The sequence below is a fragment of the Agrilus planipennis genome, unplaced genomic scaffold (genome assembly GCF_000699045.2).
Source record: "Agrilus planipennis isolate EAB-ADULT unplaced genomic scaffold, Apla_2.0 scaffold254, whole genome shotgun sequence".
In the NCBI taxonomy this organism is placed as follows: domain Eukaryota; kingdom Metazoa; phylum Arthropoda; class Insecta; order Coleoptera; family Buprestidae; genus Agrilus; species Agrilus planipennis.
This window is the reverse complement of record NW_020439068.1, coordinates 256,831-283,107: the sequence shown is the minus strand read 5'-3', so window position 1 is coordinate 283,107 and position 26,277 is coordinate 256,831. Positions and strand designations below refer to the sequence as shown.

Genomic DNA, 26,277 nt, shown 5'->3' with positions numbered 1-26,277 from the left:
ATCATGATCAGCTGTTACTGCATTCATAAAGGTAGGACTGGGGAAGAACCCATCGGCATGACTCAGAGGTTTAGACCATTGCTTAATATTCAAGAATAAAAGTCAAATCGTTTACAATAACGTGAATACTTATTAAGATGAAACTGAAAATCATTATTATGGCAAAAAAATTTTGTATTAATATTTCTTTTGATATGCCTACAGATAAAAGAGTAGAGGTAAAACGCGAAAATGAACAGTAACAATTCAAGTTGCATTCTTATCTGTACCTCACTCACAAAGTAAGTCCGTTTAGGTGAACTGACTGAAAAAAGTTTCCAATTTAATTTCGTTGAATGGGACCAAGAAGGCACAATACAAACAGCAAGAATGACCAGAAGTCGTAATAAAGGAGCTTTTAGCCATTTTTTACGTCGTCGGGCGCTCGCCCTACTCTACCAGAACTCAATAGAGTTCTTCTTTGAAATTACGACGCCAACTTAAGTTTTTATCTGTTCTGTCGTCTTCACTCTCTTTCTATTCTTATTCTCCTTCGTTTTCTTCTTCTTCTTCTTCTTCTTATTCTTATTCTCCTCCGTCGCCCGCCGGCAGCTTCTTTCGATTTCCGTGTACTTATCGGATTCTAATTGACTGACGGATTTGAAAAGAAGTTCACCCTTGCATTCACTCGAGATAAAAACTTTCGAGATCTGCCACGCCATCACACACTGCTCCCTTCATTCAGTGGCGACCCAAGACCCGACTCTAAACGTCTCTAGGAGCATTCCGTACCAACGAAATCTATGCATGTCATTTTTATTCATAATGCAACACTGCTTTGGAGCACATAATCGCTTTTAAAGTAGACCGACATACACATAAATATTATCAATTTATAAAGATTTCTTTGGAACAGATTTTGATCAAATCTTTAGTCGCTTTTTAATCAAACACTGTAGGTATATGTTTAGTAATAAAAAATCAATGTATTGTTTACTATAGTACTATTAACTCTATAACTGTATTAGTATTTTCAAAATGAAATTATTAGGAGAACTACCTAAGAGGGAGCTGAATGTCCTAGTCGTTTTTAGATTTAAGTAGGAAACCAATAACTATAATAAAGTTATTTGCACAGTGATAATATTATTAATAACAAAATTTTGCCGGTTATAACGCTGCATATTCAAGAGGATGAGAAATAAAATTTTGTTAAGATTCGATAAGCTTCCGTTATAAAAATGCAGAACCAGATGCAGAGGCAGATGTGAAAATATATGCGGAACTTCCGTAATTACGGAAGCAGAGGTCTGTTGCAACATTAGAATCCGGTACGCGGCGTATCCACCACCATTTTTACGATACTGGTATTGGTGCAGGGTCAGGGCCGTAGCGATGAGCTCGGGGCCCCGGTGCGGTATTCCGCAAGGGGCCCTTCTTAAAATTGATGATCAGAAAAATGTCATTAAAAAAAATGTTTTAATTTCACGAATAGATGATTCCCCATGCAGCACTGACAGATAACCTCTCACGGTGATGCCAACGTCGCGGTGTCGGCATGGGCGGCAGTTGGCAGCATTGAAAATGAGCGAGCCCGAAAAATAAACTTCGATAAAACTATTGGTTGGTTTCGGGTGATATAGATTTATGGTCAGCAATTAGTAATTTTTTATGGTAGTAATGATAATTATATCAACGGATTTAAGGAAACCATGAATGTAGAAGTATTCGCAATTTCGAGATGTATGCATTCCATGTAACTACGTACCTGATCAAATATATGGAGTATTGTGACAAAAATTGATATAGAAAAAAGTAAAATAAAAAATCATGATGTTCATTTCGTAGTTTGGCTCAGCTCATCTCTAACAGCATAGTATTTTTTAGAAGTCATTTTTTGAAAACAGAAAACTGCTAAAGGGCTCCTCGACTGCGGGGGCCCCGGTGCGCCGCACCGCTTGAACCGGCCTCGCTACGGCCCTGTGCAGGGTACTCGGTTTTTATTGACCACTATTTATACTAAATTATTTGTAATTGCGATACAGTTTTTGCGGTTATTTTTTTTCCTTGAACAACGAGTCGCCACTGGCCGCTCCTAAGTGCACCTATTCGGTGGAAAATTTCTCCTGGCAGTAAGGGAACAAAGGCAAAAAGTTTCGGTCGTTAGAAGCTTAAAGAAGTCTATTTCAATAACTCCTCAGGCGCATCCGAGGTATCTTCTTCGCGAAACTGGATCCAAATCCGTTTCACTGCTAATGCTACCGCCTCTTCTGTCTGCCAATATACGTAGGTACTACACACACTATAGATGCACATTCATACTACTCTTCCTCCACGAAAGTTTTCACGATAAAATATGCTTGCGTCACGGGGTACATCTTCCAACCGCAACGAAGGTAGGTATGAAATGAAATCGGCATGCACACTCATACACACATAAACTCATGCACAGTAAGAAAATACACCTACACGATATGTGCATTAAGTTCACAACTTATGTGTCACTTTGATTGTCTTAACATAAATTTTGTGGCAATAGCTACGTAACGAGAACGAACAAAGAAATGGAAGGGAGACGGTTTTCTATTTTCAAAAGTTCTGATTCCAATTCCCATATCATACTTAAATAATTAAATTATCTCCGCTAAAATTTTAAATCGCTTACAACTTCTTTTTAGGATTGTAAATTATTCGAGGACAGTTTTCATTGTACAATATTGTAGGAGGGTTAAATAGCAGTTGTCAGCGAACGAACGAACGAATAGGTGTGGGTGTTGTACATTGGCGAAGCGGGAGCGGTGCGGTCTTACCAGCAGCTCGGACATCCGGGTTAATTAATTATGTTTCCATTCATCGGAAAGAACAAATGTTGTTCTCCATGTCACGCTCCCGTAGAGGATTCAATTTGTTTGCCGCGTCGCGTCACCAACCAACGGCCTGAGTACGATTCATTAGGTGAAAATTCGCTATTCACTCGGGCTTATCTAAATTCAAGGGCTATCACATTTTACGCCGGCGGAGCTGTTGTCCCAACGCGTCTTCTCTTCACATTCTCTTTCTCTGTCTCCGTTCCTCTCCACGTTGTTCAGACAAACCACCTCCATCCATCGAAAGTGTTCACAGCTTCACGACAGTTTTTTGAATTAATTTAGAAAACAGGACAACTGCGCCTATAGGATCAGCGACCAGGCAGGGGGTTTCGCATCGTCTTATCATGAATAGGTACCACTAAAAAGCATAGTGACTAAAATACATAACCTGTAAACCCTTTAGCATTTACACCCTTTGAAAGAACCGTCAGACAAGGTAATAATAGTTCAGCCTTTATTTATCGGTTCGAAATCCTAAAAATACTTTCCCTATACATAATCAGCCTAAAGATTGCCTCTCTTTGCATTTCTTGATATCTGCAACATCCATGAACCATTTGAAAACAGAGATCTAATCTAAATTTGCCTCTGCCCCTGTTTCTGCCTTTAATATGTTTGTAACTAGCATTTCATGTCATTAAAGATGCTCTACCAACTAATCTCGCTTAATTCCTATTAATTTCCACAGCGCCCTCCAACTCTTTCTAATACCTCTTCATTTCTAACCTTCTCTATCCACGGAATTATTAACATCTTCCTATACATAGGCGTACTTCAAACATTGGTACAGACCTGACGATGGAAGCTGGCGGAAATTTTAAAATGGCGTGGATGCGCGGTGGCAAAAGTAGGCAGTTTTAGGTATAACGATTGCAGCCCTCATTCTTCAGTATTCCTACCAGGGGCGTAGATTAAATATTTAAAAATAGGGATCAGTGAGCAAGTAATAGACAGACAAACAGAAGAACTAATTGTTGATGTTGGTGACAGTGATAGAGATTCCCATGATGAGAGTGAATGTGAAAACTAACTATAAAACAAAAGCAATAGGTTAATTTTTTCTTTTTGATACTTACCCAAATAAGTCATAAATGGGCAAGTACCTGCGCAACCGCTCACCAGCTTCCTTCGTCAGACCTGTACACTTTTAATAATTTTTTTTCGAACTTCGAAATTAACCAATCGCGAACACAAAAGTGATTTTTTTTTTGTTAAAAGCGACCAGAATATTCGATGGGGCAAAACGTTTTTAATTAGGTCGAAATAAAATTTAATTATAAATTGCTGTAAGCATCTGGCCCAAAGAAAATTGTGTCTGTTTTTGCTGAACTAATTATTCTTGTTGAGTGCGAAACCGTTGGAAAATACTGCAGGTGCGCAGGAACATGGTGAGAAGAGAACATATTAAAGAAAGAAAGGACGAAGGGAAAGCACATAAATTCACTTTCGGTTTGCTAAGATTAATACAAATTAGTACTGGCTGCTGCAAGGAATATTGTAACATTCTTCGCTTCCAAATAACCTTCTAGTAGTGTTATGTTTCATTTAACATAAGCTGTGTAAATCCTTTTACACCTTGGATTGTTATTTATAACCCTATTGCACGAGATACGGAAATTGGTTTAAACGTTTATAGGAACTAATAAGTCAACGGCAATATTAGCGAGTTTTTTTTACTTAGCAAAATAAGATAAGTATCTACGGCATATTTTCATCTTCTATACTACTCTTTACCTAATTTGCCTAATTAAATTTTGAACTAAATGTTCTGAAACTAAATAACGAGGTCTAAAGGTACAGGTTGTTAGTTACTCTCTATCTAAATATATATCTTACGGTAAATGTGATTAAACCAGTGATAATATACAATAACCAGTCATTATAGATAATCACCGCTAAATTTGGTAAATAAGAAAAATTTTTGAAAATTTATCAACTTAACTAATTTGTTTGCATAATTCCCAAGTCGTAATGGTAAAAATGGTAATAGTACCAGTAGTAACTTCACAAAAAAACTGTATTCTATTGGTCCAATTACTCATGAAATTTATCACATTTACCATTGCAAGGGTCTAAAGGCTGTGGTCGGCTGGAGTCAACATCCAGCATCGGAGATGGAAAGATCTCTGAAGAAGATCACCACTCCTGTTAACGAAACGTTAGGAAGCAACTCCAACCAACGACGGCCTTTTGACTTGAATTAAGACAGTATCAGTTCACCTTTTAATCGCGAATGCCTCCTGTATCAATTTGATATTTGATATTTATGTTTGTTTCACAAAGTTATTTTTATTGATTTCTAAGTGCTGTTTTGGTTGTTAAGGCATTATCAATAAGAACAGTTATTTACTTTTTAAATTATATATTATAATAATTTTGGGAAACAAACAAACCAATATCAAATATCTCACAAATCTTACATGAAACAGGTGCTTTTTGTTTTAACGATTCCTAATGAATCATAATTTTCCGTCATAACAGTCGGTTAATTGAGGAAAACTTCATTTAGGTTACTTTCTTACAACGGCAATTTGGATCAAGGGCGAGTCTTCAACATCTAGGAATCCAAATTACGGAAAATTGTGATACCAAAACCTTGCTTAACGGGCCACTGTCTTTAGCAAAATTACAGGGACTTCCTCCCTACTCTTAATAATAGTCACACAAACTCAACATGAATAAAATCGTAAATCAAAAGACTTCCACTAATCACGTCCTTGAAAAATTGAAATATTTATTCGTTTCGTAAAACCACATATGCAAAAATATTCCAATAAATCACGTCTGCATATTAATTGTATCGAATTTATTATGTCTCAACAGCAGTCAGTCTTCCAAATGGTCATACGTTCCCTTAATTTGTACTGGTCATTATTATCGATAGGTTTTTGTTTATTTACTGTAGGACCTTTTTAGTTTTGCGATTTATTAACTGTAATAAAATTTGTCATATTCATAAATCCTGTCGACAAGATTGAAAGAGCTCGTCTCGTTGCTAGAGTTGGAAAGAACTGAATGAAGCACACATTGAGGCTAATTACTTCCTTTTGCACTTGCAACCAGCTCGGAAAAGACTCAAAAGCGGCAAACAAATATCGTGCTAACGAGTAAAAAGAACGGGAATAGTACCTACTCGTGTAAAGGCACTAAGGGGAAATGCGGGAGAGGATGAGCTTTTTCAACGCCAGTCATCTCAGTAGTCTCAAACGGATGATGCCTTTGGATAATTAAAGAAGGAACAATACGATAACTTCCACATTACATATCTTGTGGAATGAAAATAAAAAGAAATTACAGAAGCTATTAAGGCTTCATGGTCGAACGAAGAGAAAAATACGGGTTCTTCTAAAATAAATCCCCAAAAATGGGATTCAATACAGGCCTGCAGGTACCACGTTCTAAAACACTAACCGTCACGCGTACATATTGTAATTTATTCTTTAGACCAAATCAACACAACACCCTGTGTATGAATATAAAAATTATACTCTTCATTATAATCTTCATTTTGATAATTTTACGTATTTAAGTATCTACAATTTGTTCAGAAAATATCTATTTTAGAAAGGATCAAATAAAGTAGCGAAAAGAATCGTTCTTCAATAGATTACAGGTTGAAATACGAGAATAAGAACAGGAATAGAATTTAAAACCAAACCGCACCTAACAGCCTAACCAATTAAATCAATTTTTTGTTTTCACAAAATTTTGACCAATTTCAAAGGTCAAAATCTAATACAGGTGTCAATCATTCATTAAAACATTTACAGAAAGTTGTTCAGAAGGTCGAAATCTACCTCTGGGCAAATTCTTGAAGTGAAACATCAGTAGGGTAAGTTCGTTTTATGGGAGTTGCTATGTAACGAAATTATGCAACGGATATCCCCCCTCTACTCGGCCGAGTTCGTAGTGGGGATCGCTTGAGCCGTGAGCGCGCTTCAATGCAACGTTCGTTACAGGCAACTCCGGCATTTATAGTGTAAAATTTAAATTCATAGTGTACAAATAATACTATTAAACCTATTCCTTAACCCCTATTTCTGTATGTTTGTGTGTATTGAAGAAGTTTTACTTCAATAGCGTGTTGTATAATTACACGTTGTATTTTGTTATCGTTTAGCTGAAGGAGACGTGCTGTAACTATAGTTGTCTATAAATTTTTTTAACAAAATATATTAAAAACGATTAAGAAAATTGAGGAACAAAACAACACTTGATGTCTAGTAGAACTGGAAGAAGATTCGTTGGTTTGCAATATCAAAATTTCTCGAACGTGTGAGTAAATCATGTTGGAGTTGACATGGAGATGTTCTATTTAAAGGGATGCATTTCCTTTCACTTTTGCAAAAAGGAAGAGACGGGATCGCCAGAAGGAAATAACATTTCCCGTTTCTAATTAAATCGTCTCCCGTCTATGGCTGTATGAACGCAATGTAGTATCCTTTTGATACCAGACACTCTTCACATTTACGAAAATTCAATAACTCTTGCCGCCTGCCTCTGGTCACATCGGAGCTCTGAAGCTTCAGTGGAGCCTATTGAAGCGGATGATACAATGCCGCCCTGAGGGAAATGACACGACGACGCCCAGCTTCGCGTCGATCTTACATACCTTTCCCGACCTTCCACCTATCTGCCTTCCACTTTCAATCTATCGCGGAATTATACAAATGGAGTAAGAAACCCGGTCCAGAGAATGCAAGATAAGAAATTCGATTCATCTTCGGCGTTTTATGGAAACGGTTCGTTTTGAGTCGAGTCAGTCCATTCGCTGAAAGAGTACTCGCAATTGCACAATGATTCGGGTCAACCTATCCTGACCAATGCGACTCGAAAAAGGTTCATTGAAGTGGACAATTTCGCAACAAGTCACCTGTAACATCTACTTTTGTACTAGAACGACGAATAATATCCTTTGTACTCTGACCGTAGTCCCGAGGAACTTTTATGGACATCTATAACAAACGATTGCAAAAAGGTTTACTCGATAAAATTTTACATTACGAACTCTGCCCAGCCTTTTTTTTCTCGTAAAAAAAATACTTGATTTAGAAAGTGATTTCTTTGTAAAACATCGGAGAATAAAAGGCAAATTAAAGAAAAGATTAATGTGAGACTTTGTATTACTTAGTATTCACTTTAAAAGTTGGGCTAAACGCCGAGGACCTTAGTCCAAACCTGGTTTAAAATCTTCCCTGGAAATCTATAAATGCTAGTGGCGCAGAAAGTCTTATGTTGTAGTTAAATACATGAAACAAGGCACTCAAAAGTTCTAAACGCGTACCGAACCCCATTAATTGAAGAAAAATATAGAATTACCCGAAGATACAAGACACCATTATTACGGTACGCTGTTTCGATAATGACAATCGAATAGACTAACGTAACATGTTAGAAATTCCACTTGGTCGTTTCGGGAACCACAACAAGAGAAAATCCCGTTCGGTTCTAGAAACAATTGGTTTCCAATGTCGAATTCTCCTTGTCATTGTGGACTATAAATGTCAGCTGCAACAACGCTACAGCTTACAGTATCCTCTCTCCGAGAAAAAGTGGTAGTTAACCGATACAGTACGCCACACGAGTGAAATTTAAAATTGGATAACTGTTGGTCTTTTCGTAAAAAAGATACATCTGAAATGTCATTGAGCAAAACCAAATAAAAAGACAAAGGAATGATGCAGTAGTGCAATGCAATTTCCTTTTGATACATTTATTTTCAAAATCAAGGTGCAATTGGTTCTATCAGGTCTCTTAATCAGTCAAGAAGTGATCATATTGACAAGTGTTAATAACATATATATCTTCTGTTGGTGTGTCCTCGTGGAATTATTTTGGATTATGTGACATACTATTGGAAATTGGAAAACGATAGCTATGTAAAGGAACAACTTTCAATTTCCAAATTAGCGTAGGGTAGAGTCGGCTTTAACAAAAACAAAACATTCTGCTCGAAAAATGCGGAAAATGTAGACTTACCGAAAAATAAAAAGGTAGAAAGTTGGAAATGTGTTAAAGGCAGATAATGAAAATTCTATGGATTTAAAAAGTGTACTTCATTTACTTTCTGTAGCGATGTGCCTTGGATGCGAGCTGGCAAAATCGTAGGTAGGGAAAAAAGCTCCTTATACTCTCGACTCTTGTTCATTAAACATACTTTTTCATACAGTATCTGCCAAAAGTTTTGTTCAAACATGAATAGTAGTGCGAGTCGAAAACAAGCGTTAAAGCCTTTAATATGACTTCAAATATAAATAAACATTTCGTTGATATTTTCGGTAGTAAATGGTACCAATAACAGCACATTTGAGCAATGCAATTGTAGTGGATAAAATGGTCAATTTTTCCGTCCAGTACTGTACGAATTATACGCTCCTCACCGGTTTAGAATTTGGTCGAGAGTTGTCTCCTTTCTTTTTTGGCCTAGTGCTGTTCTATTCTATTTTGCGTCGGTCAAACTGAAGGTCACATCGCTACAGAAAGTAAACGAAGTATAATAAATGATGAAACCAAAAGTGGAAGTAGCATAAATAAAAAAGAATAGCCTTTACCCCAACTAACCACAGTAGTTAAAAAAAAATTAAGGCCTTTCCTTTTTGTTTATCATTACACCACAGTCTCCTTTATATTTATTTTAGAAGAAGCATTTTCATATTCGTTTGCCTCTGTCTTAATGTGTTTTTAACTTCTTGGGAATTTGCCGAGTGACTTAAGTACGTTATAGAAAAGAACAAATGCTACGTTTTGGACAGGTAATAGAAAATTCTTAGAAACTGTTGTTTGTCCATTTTCATTTCAAACGTTTTCACTTTTTATTTGGCATAAGGAAGCTTTCCGCGGAAGCACTTAAATATTTGAAAGTTTCCTGGTCTGGTGCGCGGTTAAAATTTAATAGTGGGTGACGATGTGCCGTCGTCGCGTCAGCGTCGGTCGTGTCGGGCGTTTACAATTTTATTTCGCGAGAATTTTCCGGTTAAGCGTCTCTTCAGGAACTTTTTATTTAATTAAGAGCGGACGGGCTTATGTTCTTAGTGGTACGTAAAAGAAGCTTGTGTTTGTAATTAAGAAACTGTAAAGTAGACCTCCAACAAACCTACTACCTCCTCTTCTTCTTCTTCTTCCTCCTCTTGCACTCTGCTAATTCAGCATTCGCTTGATGCTTTCTGACGGTTCGCTTTTATGTGTACCGTGTGCGGCTTCTTTTAGGGCTGCCAGTACCGCCGGCTCAGCCTTCACATCATGAACTCCAACAACTTACTTATAATAAGTTTCCCGTTAACTTCCACTTACTTTAACTTCGCAACGGTTTTTGTTTTATAGTTTTCTAATTAAAATGTCACGGCTTCATCCACTTCTTAAAACGTTACAACTAGTCAAAGAATAATTTTACGTTATTAGATAGTAGGTAAAACTTACCACACAAAGCCATCTGAGGCACTTTATCAAAAAGGAACACTGACTTACCTGGAAATAAAAAGAATACGTTGTTAATAAGGAAATATGTGCATAATTTAAACAAAGAAATCCTCTACTAAGTTCTTTTATCGAAATTACTATATATGCGGATCGCGATTTTGATCTTACTTGATCTCATCAACATCTCTTAAATAGTATCGATAAATTAGAGACCATACTGATGAATTAAAAAAACTTGGGTGTTTCATTCCCACCAGCCACTAATGCTGGTAAGCGGGCAGTCCCTCCGGAGGACTACGCCGGAAGGTAGGACGGAAGGCCCTCTTCAGCCTATTTACAGGAATAGTGGGTGGGTGGTTCGGGTAAGAATGATGAGACGGAAGAAATGAAAACAGAATAGAATGAAACATGATCTGTGGAATATTACTGCCCCTGCATTTGCCTAAGTGACCCAAGGAAACCACAGACCAAGCCAGACGGAACCGGAATCGAACCAGCGTCCTCCCCAAAGCTAATCAATTGACTGAACATCTAGGTTATGCTGCTCAGTCCGCAATAGGTCTAGGATGATGAAACTTCTAAAAAGTGAGTTTATATAATATCCATATACAAGCAATGCCTCGCCATCTAGGGGATTTTTACTGCTACTAATGTATTTCACTTATTGGTAATTCTAATTATACTGATGGTACGCATGGTAGTTACGATAAAGGGTAAAACGTAATTATCAATAGTGACTGTGCTCTCGAAGTGGGCTCAATTTATGGCCATAGTGTCCTTGAATATTATGAAAATGGATTCGTATAATTTTGTGTAAAGTTAGGATAATTTTTCTATAGCATTACGTGGATTACCGAAGTGTAACTTTTGACCCTTTGGATGACTCCCACCAATATTTATGAATCAAACTTTCAGGGTAGATTATTTACTGTTATTTCAAAACCGGTACGTACTCTATAGGTACAAAGGAGTATTTATTTTAGTTTGTGTTATTTTCTCAATATACTCAGGTATATTGCTTTGTACTAAACGGTGCATAAGATTATTGTTTCACGCGGGCGCACACTAAAACAAAACCTCCGATTTGTACCACTTTCAATTAAATTAAACTTGAAATTTCGTTTTCTACGCGAAATAAAATTGCCCGATTGGAACTTTTCACGGTTCCATTCAGGCAACGTTGAAATAATATAATCGAATTAGTCTTGACGCCGTTCCCTGTATTTTCTCATAAACCTGGGCCAATTAAGGAAGTCAGAGATGGAGAGAAAAGTCAAACAGAGAGAGAGAGAGAGGGGGGGGGGAGAAGAATAACGTTACCATGCACTTGCTTCTATCGTCCTTTAAAGTTGACGCCGCTGAGGTGTCCCGGCTTATTTCTAAACAGGCAATTATAAAAAGCAATTTGCACTTGGCGTTAACAATAAAATTATCATTTCTCGGTACGGGTTCTAGCTTACGGCCGTGTACTAATTTTTTAAGGAGAAATGTCCCCATTCATGCCTACGAAACTGGAAAAAGTATAACACTAAAAAGAAAAATATCAACGCCGGGCCTCGACAAAAACTCGAGAATAGAAGTCATCAAACAATAACTTTCTTGTTGTAAGGACGATGTAACATTTCTGCTTTGTACATTTTTATCCTTGATAGGTTTTTGCTGTTTGTTAAACTACACTAATCCAGAATCCTGAGTCCATAAAATCCAAGAAGGAAAACTGTATATCCTTTCAAGATATATAGAAAAATAGTTTAATTGTTAAACAATAAACAAACCCGGAACTTTTGAACAAGTAGACTCTAAAAAAATATTGTTAATTTTCTTAAAGTTTTTAGGGTCTGTGTTATCGGTAGTTTCTTGTTTCGTTAATTCCTGATTTGCCACCTCATAAAAATTTACCTGAATGCACCCTTTCTTTTCCTGTTTCGTCACCTACGAAAATGCATTCCTGTTTGGTCACCTACACTTTTGCTATCGTGCAGCCTCCACGCTCACGGCGTAATAATTGCATATTTTGTCAACTCCAAAAAGAAGGAAAAAGTATATCAATGTAGATGACAGAGTAAAAGTTGTCTAACAGTAACTAATAACAAATTATATAACATTACAGTTCAAAAATAGTTATGGATGTGGGGGATGTTTTAGTTTTAGGGGAAACGCGAAAATTAACCCATAATAGGAGACAGTGTAGGTGCGTGTCCAAACAATCCTAGGACTGACGACCTTATGATAATAATGATGAGGTACATTTAACCATGAGACTAAAAACGGGTTTGAACCATGGGTACATATTGCTCCACAACAAACAACAATGATATTGTAAAACATTCTTGAGATGATGAACATTGTGCTCGGTACTACAGTTCTGTGAATTAAATTTTTAGTGACATTTACACGTAGGCTGGTATAACGTTACATATATTGGTACATATACCTACATACGTCATGCCATTTGGTAGGAAATAAACGGAAATGGGACCAAGTCTCCTGTGTGTGCGTTCCGCCCTCTCGTTTGAAACGCACGCCAGTAAAATCGCCGGAAAAACTGTCAAAACCCAAAGCAATAACAGCAGCTACGCCCTTTTGCTTTTTCTTCGCAGTTTTCACGAGTTTATATAAGAACATTATGCCCTTTTCTACCGTCACTTTCATACATAAAACCTCTTACAATCCCAAGTAATTTCTAATAATGTAGACGAGAGGGGTTGCAAAGGAGGCCTGTCACGAGCAGAGTTTTGAAAAGAAAACTGACAGCCCTCCGAGAAAGAGGAGGAAAAGTTCAAAATTAAGAACGCAAATGGAAGAACCCTCCCGCCGATGCGATGCCGCCCTTGATGTTGTTGCTGCTACAGCTCTGATCCTTTTACCTGTTTTTTCATTTTCCTTTTTTTCCTTGTTAGTTTATATTGAACGGCAAAAAATACATAGAAAAAAATCGCACGAATAAAAATCCTAATTCAATTTAGAAGCAAACGAAAATGACTTTTATTTCTTAACTTATAAGATAATGGAGATGTAGGTGGTTAATTTTGTTTTGCAAACATGATTGAATGAAATTAAATTGACTCTTGACTTGTCTCGAATTAAATTAAGTCTTGACTTGTCTTGAAGCTCCTTGTTACTTCGAAAGCACTGCCTTTCTAGTCACAAAGGTAGGGAAGACGAAAGTCATTCGACGCTAGATCAGAATTGTATGGTGGGTGACTGAAATGTCCCATTGAAACTGCTCAAGGAGCTGTTGGATTGCGCCAGTACTGGGACTATGGATGTTCTCTGCAATTCCAGAAGTCACCATGCCTCTTCTCTTGTGTTTCCTTTACTAAAAATTGTGAAAACACTAAAATAAGGGGTCACTACAATTCATTATTTGTTTCAACTTGCGCAAAAACAACCTCCCCTCTCACCTTTCCTGGACGCCGCTGTAGAAAAGATTAAATTTACCTCAATATCATTTTACCACTCTTGTGAAATGCATCAATTTTATATCACCGTGCGGAATTATTAACGTCAGGATGATTTATGAATTTCATCCGTCACAACAGGTAATTAGCTACAATAAACGACCCATAAAATGAGTGGAACAGGGAGAAAAAACTTGCACTTAGAAGTTTTCGACTTTCATTCCATTAAAGTTTCCGCCTTTCTTGTTCTATCGTAGAGTTCAATTAGCTAATAAGTTCTGATAAAATAAAACACCAAAATCGATTCCTTACAATAATCAGGGCTTGCTATAGTTACTTAATTTAGAGTTTCGCATCTACTAACAAATTTAAAAAATTGCCACTTGGTTTTTATGCAAAAAGCACAAATTATTTACATTTGAACATCATTAAAACTCTTATTTTTAAATAAGAAATACCATGGAATTGAAATCCAACAACCTCCAATGGACCTTACAATCGACTTAGAAAAGAGAATGGTCTGAAATTCAATCGCGTCAAAGATTGTGGGTCTCAGGATTTGAAAGACTACAATCCAGAACATAGAGTCATTGAAACGATTCTATAAAACAAGAAAACGATTATAATTTAGTAATTGTAGAATCAAAGCCGAAAGAGAGAAGAACGAACGAACAGACACATACACGCACGCACGCACTAACGCACAAGGACCGATATTAATAACACGAAAGACGGGAGTTTAAATTAAATTTAGTTAAAATTTTGGAACAGTGTCTATAAAATATCGACTATTTAGCTTATTGAGATGGAAATGTGATAGAAGGCGTTTGTACTTTGTCGAACTTTTTGAAACAAATATCGCCGTCACCACCGACGACGGATTTCCTCACTGCGTCAATGAGAGAAACCTGTAATAAGTTCCGCAAACACAAGTGTCACTGGAAGCATTCGGAGAGAGCGCTGAGAAATCCATGCAAACAACAAACCAATTTAAAGCTGATTGTCATGGGATTATTGAACAAATCCCCGTCTATTGGAAACCTTACACCGATGATCATTGTAAAGTAATAGTAAGAGAAATAAAAGTACGCGGGCTCGGTTCCCTTTTTCCATCCAGTCAAACGCGACATGCCGCACATGTGACCATTTCATTAAACGACCCGACGCTGAGGCAGAGACTTTTCAATACGATTTCATCCCTTTATTGCAAATACAGCAACGATTTAAGTAATGACGGAAACACTACGTACTAGTTTAGATCATTAATTTTTTCTATCAGGATTAAAAACGTTCAAACAAGGGAATTGAACTGTTTTTATCACCCGGCGGTTTCACTAATCGTTTCATCTTATCAGCATCCCACTAACGACTTCATAATCATTGTTTTTGTTTTTTTAGTTTAACTTGTCAGGACTTTGTAAAATTTGCAATCAGGTTCATTAGGAATAAAAAAAAAAAGAAAAGCTAAAAGGCAAGGTAATAGTTAAGAAAAGATAAATAATAATATGACTAATTAGTTAGATTGTATCCAAAATGGAAATAGAATTGAACTGCAAAAGGTACATGGAAAAAATCGCCCGAATAAAAATCCTAATTCAATTTAGAACTAAACGAAAATAACTTTTATTTCTTAAGTTATAACATAATGGAGGTGTAGGTGGTTAATTTTGTTTTGCAAACATGATTGAATGAAATTAAATTGAGTCTTGACTTGTCTTGAAGCTGCTTGTTAGTTTAAAAACACTGCCTTCCTAGCCACATCTTCAGTTCAAAATAGGAAAAATGAGTCATTCGACACTACATCAGGACTGAATGGTGGGTGACTGAAATGTCTCTTTGAAATTGTTAAATGAGCCGTTGGACTGCACCAGCACTGAAACTGTGGGCGAGGAGTTTCAAGACAGTCAAAAGTCCTTTAATAAAATTTGTGAAAATATGTAATTCACTAAAATAAGGAGTCACTACAATTCATTACTTGTATTTTATACAGACGCGTGGTACATAAAGTTGTAGACATACATGTGTGATAAGTAAACAAAACTTTATGAGAGTTATAAACCGTAAATAGTGAATAATCATTTTTTCATACTTTTCGAGTCAAAATCTGCAATGTGTCATACAGAACGGCTAAGTCAAAAGTATTATTTATATGTCAAATTAGTTTATTTTTGTATATTTGTATGACCTTAACATTACATATTACGTATAAATATGTGACGTATGTAACCATGGTCCTTTTTATGAACAGGATAAGCCATGTGAAAAAAATACGTTGAATTATCGATTTTCGATTCTAAAAATACGATTACTTGAATTTCGTTTTTTATTTTTAGCTCTTCTAAGAACTCGAATAAAGAAGAAGACATTTCGCGTGGTGGGTTAATCAGCCGTCTGGGGGCGATCGAAATTTCCATAAGCATCGCGCGACATCAGTGGCGTCAAACGAGGACGCCGGTGACGCGATGCGTCGTTAAAACTGACTTTGGCGTCGATGGACGGCGGCGGTAGCGGCGCAAGAGCGTTAACACAAATTAGTTCCACAACAATATGCTGGATGAGTAGATCATAAATATGCAGTCGATGTTGGCCACCCAAGTGTAAAATAGAGACTGATTGGGATTACCATAAGGTAATTTATTCAATAACCGATTGCGAGCCGTACCTCGTAATCACACGTGTCGTCAAGTGTCACTCTGTCCATCGCGACCTGTTTCACATACAGAAGGTGCCAAAAACGATTACTTCTTAGGATTAGGAATAATCGATTACTTAGCGTCTTATAATCGTTACTAATTACTTTTACCAATATTAGCTCTTAAGCACTCGCACACGTAAGAAGAGGTAATTTAGAATGATATGAACTTTGACCTTTCGTTAGTTCACACACTTTGCACGGAACCGAAGAGGCTCTGTGAAACTAGATGTTTGAACCGATTTTACACCCTCCTCCGACCTTGCACCCTCCTGATAATCATCATAATCATCATCATACTTCGGACAATAAGGTAAAACCAACTATCAAGTCTTGAATACGAGAAAAATTTTTCATTAATGGAATGAAATAACTTTAACAGAGCGGTTACAAGTTGCTTAGGCACGCAGATGATCAGGGTCGGCTTTACAATTGCCTGGTTGGAATTATATCCTTAAACGAGCATCTTTGCTTTCCTAAATTCCTGAGAATGTTCAACTTTCTTTAAAGTACGATCCTAACAACATGCTCTAATTTTGCTTGTCTGCATCTCTTTCTATTACACATCAATAATTGATGTAATGTTATTCTTCTCTCTTTGTTAGTGTCCGCTGCAATTCCTACCTGACATCTCTTTTCTATATGTTTACGATATACCCTACAACATCTGCTGTGAGTAAAAGTAGGCGTTCTCTCAGCAACCGCTCTAGTATAGTTAGTAAGTCAAAAGAAGAAAGTAAATGTGACAATTTTTTATTGCGGATTATGCTAATTTTTAACGTCCCAACTACATATGATTTTAAAGCTTAATAGTTGTGTACAAGCATGTGTACAATAGTTTTCAGTTAACCGTCTATCTACAGTAAAATTATTTGGAAATTCAATATTAAAGATGTATTTATCTATATCATCTTTTCATGTTGTACATTTAAGAATGCTTAAAAATAAAACTTATCTTGTGTATTTCTAGCAGAAAGAATCAAAACCAAGTTGCTTAACGCAACATAGAACAAAGTAGAACTGAAAATTCGACAATGTTCGTGTGTAATTCAGCTGTTAATAATTGACTCACTAAGTGGCTGCGAGTCAAACTTCATCATTCTGCAAATGGGAAAAAAAGCTGTATTTGCATTTTGGATGTTTCTTTTATGAGTTTCAATTAGAACAGAAGGAACGGAAAACTCAAGGTAATAAAGTTGAACAATCTATTTGCATAATATTCAATCTAAACTTGTTTCAAATATTTCGTCGACGAGAAAAGGACTCGACTGGCAGAATTTGAGAAGAGTGCTCCAAAAGAAAAAAAAAAATATTCTCAATTTCAAAATTAATGGCTAATTACAATAAATCCTCGATAAATCAAACATGTAAAAACCATTATAACTTAAAATAGAAAACCTCCAAGTAGGTTAAACCAAATTGAGTTGGACTTGTTACCCAGTAACAGCAAAAGTTTAATATCTGGGTTTCTTTTACTTGATTTTTGCCAAGTAAATAAAAAATAGGTATAAAAATATTTTTTTTCACTTACATGAAACGAATTAATGTAGAATATAAAGGGTTGGAATGATCAAGGGTGCTATTTGAGATATAATGGTTTATAGAAATATATTATCAAAACGTAAGAAATAATGCACTTCTTGTACCTCATTACCATCATAAGGTCGTCAGTCTTAAGACTGATTGGGCAGGCACCTCCACTGTTTCCTATCCTGTGCTAATCTTCGCATTTTCCCTAAAACTAGAACAGCCCACATCCTTAAGTATTTGCGAACAGTAATGTAATCTAGGTCTACCTCTACCCCTCCTAACTCCCGTTTCTGCATCGATATATCCAAAGAGTCCTCTGTTCTCTTACTCTTTCTAATACATCTTCATTTCTTCTCTATCCACGGTATCCCGATAATTCGCCTGCAACACCACATTTCGAACGCTTCTAACCTTTTCTTTTCCGCCGCGCCCACTGTCAATGTTTCGCACCCGTACAACGCCGTGCTCCAAACATACACCTTTAACAACCTTTTTCGAATTTCTAAATTAACCGTTCGCGTGCATAGAAGTGACTTCTTTTTATTGAAGGCGACTCGACCCTGCACTATCCTCTGCTTTATATCTCTATTACTCCTTCCGTCCTGACATATCGGTACTTCCTAGTTACCTACAATCGGCCTCTTCTTCTAATTTTTCGTCTCATATCTTTATATTGGCTCTTTCCCTACTTCTTCTTCCCTTGCATACCATTCTTTTTTGTTTTACTTTTATTTATTTATTTATTTTCATACCGTACTGTTTTAATGAAGGATAATTATATATTGTCAGAGATATTTTTCAATAGGATAACATAAAGGGATTATTAGTCGAAAACTAAACTTGGTAAAATATCTTATAAACTAAAATAGAATCGAATAAAATACATTTCTGGAAATTTCACTTATTTATCAAAACTTCATGTAGACACACAAGTATGACCTAAGTAACTTAATATTAGAAATTAATCATAAAGGTTCGTTGTTCAAAAAGTGCTACATAATTTACGATGTTTACAGAAGGTTATTTAAAATCGTTGGAATCGATGGAAAAATGACTCCCTCATATTTCCATGTTTGCTACCTAATATTTGTATCGCGTATTCAATTTGTTTGCATTCGTAAAACCCGCGTTTGATTTCACTTCAATCTGCCAGTCTAGACACGATTCATTTCGAAAACTGAAATTGAACTAAACAGCCTAGAGAAAAACTACCAGTGAACATGTAACTATATCCAAATGTGCATATATGCATCATGGTAACATAAAGAGAGGTCAAAAATTTTAAGTAAATCAACCGATTTCATCGAGATCATCGGCCACGCTTTTCGAGAGATCGCATCCGCGCCTGTCGGCCAAAATACACACAGATCACGTTTTAGAAATTCCGGTTGTTTTTCCCATGTCGCTGTCCAAACCAAACCGAATTACACCGTCGGTCAGCGTCAGCAGCGGCGCCGGTGGTAGAGACCTCCGCGCGGGTCAGCGTAATTCGCAGCAGCGGATCGTGGATGGAGATTAACCGAGCGAACAGGGAAAGAGAAGCACATTTAAAATTTAAACAATATTCGTCGACGGATCGCATATTTTTCGGCAAATATTTACCGACTTCTTCCGTTATTACGGGCAACAAATGAGAAAGAACCGACCGATGATGTATGTGCTTGTGGTGGCAATGCATCAACCGGAGCCTCCAACAATTTCTGCGTTCGCCAAACAACTCCTCCATGTGTATACGTGCATGTGTGTGTGTGTGTGTGGTGTTTTTTTGTTGCTGATAAATCAAGTCGGATTTTCGAGCCCGGGATTCCACTAAAAGATGAGCGCGCCCGTCGCGTCGTATCGCCTACATAAGGGCGAACCTAAACTAGCAACGTAATAACGTATGGCACTTGGCATCCTTGCTCCGTATACCGAGAATCGAAAATGCAAAATTCGACGGGGATAATGCAATAACCCGAACAATTTCTCAACCCTTATTGCCACTAGATAAAATTACTGAACAGATGTCATAGAACAAATGCTGACTTTCGCACTTCATTCCTTTTTAATAATTTATTGTTTTCGTAAAATATCGTTTGCAAAACATTCAGATATTTCTATAGTCCATTTCTTAGCCGATTTAAGTATATTATAATTCGCTTATAACGACTGCATACCGCATATAATGGTAATCTAATTATTATGTCGTTATTGTGTTAGGCAGTTTGGTTACCTGAGACAATAAGTAAGTATAAGCTTATTTCAGTTTGTAGAAAATGACTCTAGTTACGGTTATAATAGCCTATCGTTAAATAAACTAGGTTAGTAGAGTATATTGATAAAATGAAGGTCATGTTTGGTATTTGCTTGATCCCTTAACTACAGACAATAGGTTTCTATATTGTTAACATTTTGGAGTGATATTTTTACATGCGCGAACGCGTTATTTTTAATAATATGTTCATTTGTTTATTGGTAATAAACTTATTTGTAGTTTCCACCTTTTACAAAATGACAAGGAAATATCAACCTCTCTATCCCTTACTTTGATGTTAGAAAACCCTTTAATATCATAATTGTATTAAAATCAATGGTTAACTTGATAGATATTCGTTACGAATCGCGTTTGTATTCGCTTCAGTATAGACTAGGCCTTATATCAACCCCGTTCGCATAGATACATCTGAACGACACAACGTTGCTGAAGGGGGTGGAAAAGAGCGAAGGATGAGGAGGCGCGATGGCGAACAAATTGTTAGCTGTTGTTACGTCTCAGCACATATATCTGCCCTATTACCTCTGTTTGTCGACGTATTTCATTGCTGCCACTGTTGAAACTCCGGTTCTTACGGTTCCAAGGCGACTAACTTCGAATGATGAACGGTCCTCTCCCCTTCGATTTTGATTCATCGTGATTGCCTATAGAATAGAGGATCATCGTAACGAAACGGGGGACTGTCGCGATAAAAATACATACGTCCAAAAAAAAAAAAAGAAGAAACATTGACACGACAACAACTCATAAAAATGTGCCGCTTTAATATTGTTGCGGAATTCTGATTTACGAAGTACTGATTATTAGTCTTATGATTTGAGAGGGTAACTGATTAATTTACAAATTCGAAAATGATTGTTAAAGGTGTATGTCTAGAGCATGGCCCTATATGGGTGCAAAACGTGGACGGAGGGCGCGACGGAGAAGATGAAGTTAGAAGAGTTCGAAAACACCGTACATAGAGAAAGTTAGATGTATTAGAGTACAGAGGGCGCTACGAAAGTCAATAAGTAACAGGCAACAGGTTAGCAGGACTCCATCTCAGCCATAAAGGGCTAGTTAGAGACATTAGAAGCAGAAACAGGAGAAACAGTTAAGAGAAATAGGGGCAGACCTAAATTAGATTACCGTTCACAAATATCTAAGGTTGTGGGATCCCTAGACAAAAATTTTCAGTCTCTTTCCAGTCTCTCAGAGTCTTTCAATCTTTCAGCGTCACTGAGAGCGTCTCTTAACCATGTCTATCGAAACATCACCTATTGAGAGATTCGAGTCTCTCGTTCAGAGACTAGATACGAAATCAGGATCTCTCTATGAGCGACTCGAGTCTCTCGTTCAGAGATTCGAGTCTCTCGTTCAGAGACTGGATACGAAATGAGGATCTCTCTATGAGCGACTCGAGTCTCTCGTTCAGAGACGCTAAACGGGTTTTTTTGACAGTCTCAGCGACACCAGAGAGACTGAACATTTTTATTTCGGGAAGTTTTAGAGAAATGCGAAGATTACGTTACGTTCGGAAAGAGTAAAGATGCGTATCCAACCAGTCTTATGTAGGTATCTATGAGCAGTCACTGTCCCTTTAAGCAATCTGAAATAAGTTCATGTGACATACAAACTATCTCAAAGCGGATTCTCATTATATAAGGGGTCATTACGAGCGAATTTACTTCCAAATTTTTTGTCGTATATTAGATCCAATTTGTGGCAGCTACATTAATGCCAATTACGAAATTTGTTTCGCATTCTAAGTAATTCCGTAAATTGTCCTGAGGCAAAATGTAGATGTCGTCTGTTCGTACGCATATATTCAATGCCTTAGGTAGAAATATTTGTCGAGAAATGCGTAAATGAATGAAAATTGACTTTTTATAAATTCACGAGAAAGTTAATGTTTGGAGTAGAGAAACAGCAAGAGAAAAGTGAGGGATTACGATCCCACGTTACGCAGCAAAAGAAGAGCAAGGTGTCAGTCCTAATCCAAGACAAAATCTCAGAGAACACGCACTTTCCTCTTCCCCCGTGCCCTCGCACTGCGCTAAGCGCTTATAAATAATAAAGAAGCCCGTCACGTAGGATATCTGGGTTAGAATAACTTAAGGCAAGACTCTGGCTTTCCCCCTAATGCCTCTGTGTTCCTTCTTCGCATTTTTGCCCAGCCATTTGTCTTGGGCGTCTCTCGGGCCATTGCGTTTCAATCAATTCTGTTTGCGTCCTGGTGGAGAATGTAGCAGCAAGCTGCTGGCTACGTATTGCTCCTAATGCCACCATTACTACCGCCATATCGTTGATGCACAATTTGGTTTAATTACTGTTATTGCGTTTGCTCCAAGTTTTGTTAGTTAAGTTAAAACCATTATTGATATTTCTAACAGAAAACTAATAATGCCGCGTACTTCGAACAATGTAATTTTAAAGTTTAATAAGCAATTAAAAATAAGACGATGCCCAAAAAAAGACGAACGACGAAGACGAAGCTTGAAAATAATAAGAGAAGATAACGACAATTGCCATTTTATGTGTGTGATAATTGTCGAAAATTTATAGTATTGTGGGCAGGGTCAGTGAGAAAAGAATGCAGTGCATATCAGCGAATAGAAACCTTCATTTAGATAGGGGTGTAGAAGTTTTCTGTATAAAATAATTCGAAGTGGTGTGTGTTCTGTCGAAACTGGCAGACGCGGATCGCGATTTCATCAGCGCGTCGCAGGCAGCTCCGACAGAACACTGACCAACCTTTACCTGCTGTCTTAACAGCGCGTTTTAGAAAATACTACAAATGGCGCAGTAAACGCCATCTGCAGCACGATGCTACATTTTAGGATTACGTATGCTCCAACAAGGTCCATTTAAATANTTAGTTAGATTGTATCCAAAATGGAAATAGAATTGAACTGCAAAAGGTACATGGAAAAAATCGCCCGAATAAAAATCCTAATTCAATTTAGAACTAAACGAAAATAACTTTTATTTCTTAAGTTATAACATAATGGAGGTGTAGGTGGTTAATTTTGTTTTGCAAACATGATTGAATGAAATTAAATTGAGTCTTGACTTGTCTTGAAGCTGCTTGTTAGTTTAAAAACACTGCCTTCCTAGCCACATCTTCAGTTCAAAATAGGAAAAATGAGTCATTCGACACTACATCAGGACTGAATGGTGGGTGACTGAAATGTCTCTTTGAAATTGTTAAATGAGCCGTTGGACTGCACCAGCACTGAAACTGTGGGCGAGGAGTTTCAAGACAGTCAAAAGTCCTTTAATAAAATTTGTGAAAATATGTAATTCACTAAAATAAGGAGTCACTACAATTCATTACTTGTATTTTATACAGACGCGTGGTACATAAAGTTGTAGACATACATGTGTGATAAGTAAACAAAACTTTATGAGAGTTATAAACCGTAAATAGTGAATAATCATTTTTTCATACTTTTCGAGTCAAAATCTGCAATGTGTCATACAGAACGGCTAAGTCAAAAGTATTATTTATATGTCAAATTAGTTTATTTTTGTATATTTGTATGACCTTAACATTACATATTACGTATAAATATGTGACGTATGTAACCATGGTCCTTTTTATGAACAGGATAAGCCATGTGAAAAAAATACGTTGAATTATCGATTTTCGATTCTAAAAATACGATTACTTGAATTTCGTTTTTTATTTTTAGCTCTTCTAAGAACTCGAATAAAGAAGAAGACATTTCGCGTGGTGGGTTAATCAGCCGTCTGGGGGCGATCGAAATTTCCATAAGCATCGCGCGACATCAGTGGCGTCAAACGAGGACGCCGGTGACGCGATGCGTCGTTAAAACTGACTTTGGCGTCGATGGACGGCGGCGGTAGCGGCGCAAGAGCGTTAACACAAATTAGTTCCACAACAATATGCTGGATGAGTAGATCATAAATATGCAGTCGATGTTGGCCACCCAAGTGTAAAATAGAGACTGATTGGGATTACCATAAGGTAATTTATTCAATAACCGATTGCGAGCCGTACCTCGTAATCACACGTGTCGTCAAGTGTCACTCTGTCCATCGCGACCTGTTTCACATACAGAAGGTGCCAAAAACGATTACTTCTTAGGATTAGGAATAATCGATTACTTAGCGTCTTATAATCGTTACTAATTACTTTTACCAATATTAGCTCTTAAGCACTCGCACACGTAAGAAGAGGTAATTTAGAATGATATGAACTTTGACCTTTCGTTAGTTCACACACTTTGCACGGAACCGAAGAGGCTCTGTGAAACTAGATGTTTGAACCGATTTTACACCCTCCTCCGACCTTGCACCCTCCTGATAATCATCATAATCATCATCATACTTCGGACAATAAGGTAAAACCAACTATCAAGTCTTGAATACGAGAAAAATTTTTCATTAATGGAATGAAATAACTTTAACAGAGCGGTTACAAGTTGCTTAGGCACGCAGATGATCAGGGTCGGCTTTACAATTGCCTGGTTGGAATTATATCCTTAAACGAGCATCTTTGCTTTCCTAAATTCCTGAGAATGTTCAACTTTCTTTAAAGTACGATCCTAACAACATGCTCTAATTTTGCTTGTCTGCATCTCTTTCTATTACACATCAATAATTGATGTAATGTTATTCTTCTCTCTTTGTTAGTGTCCGCTGCAATTCCTACCTGACATCTCTTTTCTATATGTTTACGATATACCCTACAACATCTGCTGTGAGTAAAAGTAGGCGTTCTCTCAGCAACCGCTCTAGTATAGTTAGTAAGTCAAAAGAAGAAAGTAAATGTGACAATTTTTTATTGCGGATTATGCTAATTTTTAACGTCCCAACTACATATGATTTTAAAGCTTAATAGTTGTGTACAAGCATGTGTACAATAGTTTTCAGTTAACCGTCTATCTACAGTAAAATTATTTGGAAATTCAATATTAAAGATGTATTTATCTATATCATCTTTTCATGTTGTACATTTAAGAATGCTTAAAAATAAAACTTATCTTGTGTATTTCTAGCAGAAAGAATCAAAACCAAGTTGCTTAACGCAACATAGAACAAAGTAGAACTGAAAATTCGACAATGTTCGTGTGTAATTCAGCTGTTAATAATTGACTCACTAAGTGGCTGCGAGTCAAACTTCATCATTCTGCAAATGGGAAAAAAAGCTGTATTTGCATTTTGGATGTTTCTTTTATGAGTTTCAATTAGAACAGAAGGAACGGAAAACTCAAGGTAATAAAGTTGAACAATCTATTTGCATAATATTCAATCTAAACTTGTTTCAAATATTTCGTCGACGAGAAAAGGACTCGACTGGCAGAATTTGAGAAGAGTGCTCCAAAAGAAAAAAAAAAATATTCTCAATTTCAAAATTAATGGCTAATTACAATAAATCCTCGATAAATCAAACATGTAAAAACCATTATAACTTAAAATAGAAAACCTCCAAGTAGGTTAAACCAAATTGAGTTGGACTTGTTACCCAGTAACAGCAAAAGTTTAATATCTGGGTTTCTTTTACTTGATTTTTGCCAAGTAAATAAAAAATAGGTATAAAAATATTTTTTTTCACTTACATGAAACGAATTAATGTAGAATATAAAGGGTTGGAATGATCAAGGGTGCTATTTGAGATATAATGGTTTATAGAAATATATTATCAAAACGTAAGAAATAATGCACTTCTTGTACCTCATTACCATCATAAGGTCGTCAGTCTTAAGACTGATTGGGCAGGCACCTCCACTGTTTCCTATCCTGTGCTAATCTTCGCATTTTCCCTAAAACTAGAACAGCCCACATCCTTAAGTATTTGCGAACAGTAATGTAATCTAGGTCTACCTCTACCCCTCCTAACTCCCGTTTCTGCATCGATATATCCAAAGAGTCCTCTGTTCTCTTACTCTTTCTAATACATCTTCATTTCTTCTCTATCCACGGTATCCCGATAATTCGCCTGCAACACCACATTTCGAACGCTTCTAACCTTTTCTTTTCCGCCGCGCCCACTGTCAATGTTTCGCACCCGTACAACGCCGTGCTCCAAACATACACCTTTAACAACCTTTTTCGAATTTCTAAATTAACCGTTCGCGAGCATAGAAGTGACTTCTTTTTATTAAAGGCGACACGACCCTGCGCTATCCT

The 26,277-nt window shown here is 36.9% G+C and overlaps 1 protein-coding gene across 1 annotated transcript in view; it reads right to left on the bottom strand.

The window, feature by feature from the left end:
* The window catches only part of LOC108742007 (CUGBP Elav-like family member 4), a 309,289-nt gene that overhangs the window by 99,943 nt on the left and 183,069 nt on the right, over positions 1-26,277 (bottom strand). The window lies entirely within an intron of this gene.